The following is a 5,339-nucleotide window of genomic DNA, read 5'->3' as shown; positions in this document are numbered from 1 at the left end:
GAGTCCCTTGGACCACAAGGTGATCAAACTGGTCAGTCCTAGAGGAGATCAACCCTGACTACTCTTTAGAAGGCCAGATACTGAAGATGAAACTCAAATACTTTGGCCACCTAATGAGAGGGAAGGACTCCCTGGAGAAGAGCCTAATGCTGGGAACAATAGATGGCAAAAGAAGAAGGGGACGGCAGAGGATGAGGTGGCTAGATGAAGCAGTCGGTGTAAACTTAGGTGGACTCTGGGGGATGGTGGAGGACAGGACGGCCTGGAGGAATGTTGCCCATGGGGTCGCAATAGGTCAGGCACGACTTCGCACTAACAACAACAGCATCTAGAGTTATGCAGTTATAAGTGATGAGAAAGCCTACTGTTGACCACTCTAAAGAGTAAATGATGCTCAGAATGGCCAACATTGGGCAGAACTCAGTATTAATGGTTCAACTAAATATTAGGTAATTCCATATGGAACTGGGGAGTTTTTGATTCTTCAAGTATCAAGACTGTGCTTCCAATCTCAAATTGAAATTCATAGTAGCATGCAGGCTGAAATGAAAGGACCGAAAAGGACTTCCTCCCCCAACCACCCCCACCATATTTAAGAGAGAGAGAGAGAGAGAGAGAGAGAGAGAGAGAGAGTTCTTTCCCTATAGGAAATTGGAATGGATCTCATAGCAAAGGAATTCAAAAAAAGACCCATGTCATGTGTCACTTCTGCATTTGCTAGCAGCTTTGGCCTATTGCGGCTGAATGCTGTATGATGATGGGTTCTATTTAAATAGATAAAATGGTATATTTTTCTATTCTTAAATATTTTATGATACATGGCATTTATATTTTAGAATCCTATTTCTGCGTCTTGTATAATATTAGATTTTCAACAGCTTTTATTTGTTTTAAGATGGAGGCAAATGACACCTTTAAACCCCAGTAGTGAGTGAAGAAAATTAAGGAGAGGCGAGGTGTGCAGTGGATGCCTAAAATGGTTTTGTTATTTCCAGTAAAATAAAGCCCCCACTGCATGCTCACAGACTGAGAAATAACAGGGGGTTATGGAGTTAAGGAACTATTCCTTTCAGCTCCCATTTTGGGATCTGCAAAGTGACACTAGTCTCTGTTAAAAATTTTATTATTGCATTTATTTCTTCCGTAAATAGGTATTGTTAAAGGCATAGAGTGATAGGGAAAGCACCCACTCTCAGGCTAACCATTGCACCTAGAAGGGAAAACTATTTTTTCCAAAATGTGGGAAACTGCTCCATTTATCCAGAGGCCAACCTGACTGGTTGCACCACCAAAGTTCAGTCTAGCTCAGAATGGAGTTCTGTGGAAGAGGTGGGATTACAATCATGGTACTGTATGGAAAGGCTGGTTCACATCCAGCACAACAAGACCACATCCTGTAAGTCAAGGTCAAGTTAGGCAATTCAGGGAGTTCAGATTCCCAACAGGGCATGACAGGAAGGATCCTAGATCAATTACTTGCTGAAACTTGCCCACTGAGAACTATTGTCTCAGCAACATGCAGGTGCCTTCTTAAGCCCTGCAAAAGTTAATTCTGCCCACTTTGAGGAACTGGCTACTTCTTAAAGGACAATCTTCCTGTTCTGCAGCCACTGGCTACTATGTAGAACTAGTGAAGACTTCATCACAGGGACCTTGAATCATAGGTCCATAGAGCATAGTTGTCCTCTCAGTTGTCTTCTGAACCAGAAGAGGACCAAGACTAGATAACAATGACTCTGATACTTTTCTAGTCCTTATGTGTCCAAACTGCTTCTGCATGTATTCAACATGTCTGCATGCCCATATTTGGAAAATATTTTAATAATCATTAATATTATTTATTGGTTTTATACTTTTATTGCCAGGATGAATCCAGATTTTATATTTTATATATATGTGTGATTGATTGATTGACTGTATATTTTTCAATGCTGGAAGCCTTCCCGAGGCTTATGCGACTGGGACGGCATATAAAAACACTAACTAAATAAATAAAAACACACATGAAAATATGCATGGATTTTCACATGAAAAGGGAAAAAGGAACAGAGATCACACTCTGATGTGGACATGAAATATAATAACCCTGAGTTGGAATATTTTAACTTTGAGCAAGGTTGGATTTTGTTGGCATATTCTCCCCTACTCCGAACTAGCGTCACAGACTTACGTTTCCTTACTGATTCTACTCCAGAGTAGTAGATTTTGAAGCCAGCATATATTCTGATATTTCCTTTTTATCCCCAAGTAAACATTTGTTTCTGTTTTGACGTTTTAAATTGTATAGATGAGTCCAGAATATTTCCAGGGAAGTTTTGTATATCTGTGCTGAAGGATGATTTGATTTAAAACTTTTGTACTTGAACTTTCTGATGCTTCAGTTGTATATAAAGTAGTGTTTTATTTCTCACTCACATTGCAGTGGCAATGTACATCTATAATTCTTCAGAGTTTTGTTTTGTAACCAGAGCATGACTTTCCTATGGAAATCTTTTTGTCAAGAAGGTGAATCTACTAATGCATTATGGATATGGTGAAATATGAATTAGAATTTTTGCTGTTCTTAGTATACTTGATGGAAAGCCACAGTTTTATTAAAGACATTCAGGCAAATTTTGACTTCCTTTTCATCTCTATTCCCCAGAGCAATGCAAGTCAGAAAAAAGTTATTGTATAAAGCAAAGAATACTCACAATCTGGGCATGCACAGACAACACCGCTTTGCCAAATGTTTCTGTTTTGATCTTAGGTTTTCAGTTTTCAATCACTGTCCTAAAATGGTATTTGTTCCAGTTTATTTACTCTTTTTTAATAATCTGAGGGTCAAAGCTGCATGTTTCATTAGAAGCTTGTTTAAACAGTGTGCTTAAAATTTGATATATCTGTCCTTAAAAAATAAATCACAGGAGATCCAGTCACAGGGGATCCAATCTAAATCTAGAATATCATTTATTTGGCCAATATTTTCTCCCAAAAATCTACTGCTGAAATTGAATTTGCCATGAAGGTCCAGAAAAATAGTTCCAAGGTCCAGAAAAATAGCTCCATGGCAAAAGTGCTCTTGTCCTAATTTGCATGGGATCCCCAAAGTAGATACTTTTGTTATGTGGCCCTTCCTAAGCAGAGATTTTAAATATGCTATTGTTGCAATGTGTAAACTCTACATTAATTGCACAATCTGTTCCTGTTCCCTCCCTCCTTCCCTCTCTCATGCCTAAAGTCTTCTGTATGATAGATGTACAGTGTGTTCTGGATGGGGTTAGTTGCCCTGAAATAATCAAGTTGTGCTTTAGGAGTAGTTGTTAACCTGACATCGCTGTTTGAAATACAGTTGATAGCTTCTCTATCAGGAGCACCCTTTACTAAAAGATAAAGGCCTGGCTTTCATCATGTATGCCTTCATAATCCAATAATTTGATAAAGAAAATAAGAGCATTCCTGCTGAATCAAACTAAAGACCTAGTTAGTCCTTCATTCTATTCTCACCATGGCCAAGCAGTTGCTGCAGGGCAGGCCACAAGCTGGACATGAGTGCAATAGCACACTTCCAGAGGGTACTGTCTACAATACTGGAAGTGATGTACAGCCATCATGACTATTGATAGACTATCTTCCATGAATTCACTAATGTTCCCTTTAAACTAGCAGCCAGCACTATATCTTGGGGTAGTAAATCCCACAGTTATATGGGGAAAAGCACTTCCTTTTTTATCTTGAATTTCCCATCATTCAGCTTCACTGGTTCACCCCAGGTTCTAAGGGAGAGGGGGAGACACTTTGGGAGGTGCATCAGTTTGTATAGCTCTATAATGAGATCTCTCTTCAACCTTTTTTCTAAGCTGAAAAGGCTCGAGTTTAGCTTTAACTTTTTGCTTTTTAACCAAAAATTCCCAATTTCTGTCACAGAAATGATTTCTGCCTTCTCACATGTTTCTTAAATGGAAAAAAGAGTTTTAGCTGGAGCACTATTCTAACTTCTGTTTGTAATAAATTGAAAATTTGCATTTCCTTTGAATAGAGGAAACAGTGGTTTATACAAAGCCCAGGGCTCTGTTCAAAACACCGGCTACCATGTTTGACAAAAACATGAAAATGCAGTTAGCTGAACTTGTAACAGGAACTTTGAACTTTTTCCTCTTATATGTGAGAAGAGGAAAAAGGAATAGAAAGTGACTGAGTTGAGGTTCATGTTTCTCATTCTTGTGCATGACAACTCTTTCCTATGTTGTATGTCTCATCTATATTACAAGTTTAAAAAATCTATAATGAAGCATTTTAAAGATGAAATAATAATAATTTCTATACCACCTGTGGCTAAAGTTTTCTGGGCAATTTATAACAGTACATAAATCAGATAGTAAAATACAGTAAAATACATAAAATCAGAAATACATTAAAGATTAAAACAGCTAAAACCAAATAATAACAGAAGACCCAGTAAAAGATACCTGGGATGGGCAACCCCCTCAGACTTCTAGGTATCCAGATAAATCTTATGAAAGTGCTCTAAGCAGAAAGGCTGTGGGAGACAGCACACAATCTCAGACTGTCTCAGGACTCGCATAGGAAAATGTGTAGCAACAGTATAACATCTATGCCTAACTAGGCTCCCATTGATTTGCTGTAAATGTTGTCCATAGGTTCAATTTATAAGATTGCTGAATTAGCATATTGCTATTTTCTGGAGCTTTACCCCAAAAGTTGTTCTATTTATTAGTAAATGAACATCCATATAAGAATTACTCTAATGGTATTTTTAGAATACCAACTATTCTGTGCCTTACCTCATTCTGTAAAATGATCAATCTGAGCTATTAAAAAGTTTTTTTTAAGTGTCACTTCAGTAAGTAATGAATTACTAATTCCACAATTACTTTTACATGGCACTAGTGATACATTGCTTGTGATTTAAAGTAAGTAATTACTGGAGTCAAAAATTTCATTATTAAATTATGTAATTCTTTACTAGTCATATTTTAACTTTCAATAATTTTTATAAGTGCCTCATAATAAAGTAATTCTACAAATGGTTGTACATTTATCATTCAGAAAAGGAGACTTTTTATTTTGTTTTCTGAGTTTTTAAAGCGCTTCCATTTTTAGAAAATAGAAATGTCATTGGGGGAGTACAAACTTATACTCTCGTGTGTATGTGTGTGTGTATACAACAATAGTGTCTTAAGTATGGCCTTTTAAAAGTATTCTGATCATGCTTCTGAATATCAAAATTCTTTAAAGTATTCTCTAGAAATCTTTCAAAGTCAGTTTTCTTGAAGTCATATAAATATGGTTAAAATCTTCTCAATTCACAAGATTCTTGTGAGTATTAATGGATTTGA

The sequence above is a fragment of the Varanus komodoensis genome, unplaced genomic scaffold (assembly GCF_004798865.1).
Source record: "Varanus komodoensis strain SLA01 unplaced genomic scaffold, ASM479886v1 scaffold14_1, whole genome shotgun sequence".
Lineage (NCBI taxonomy): Eukaryota > Metazoa > Chordata > Lepidosauria > Squamata > Varanidae > Varanus > Varanus komodoensis.
This window is presented reverse-complemented; position numbering follows the sequence as displayed.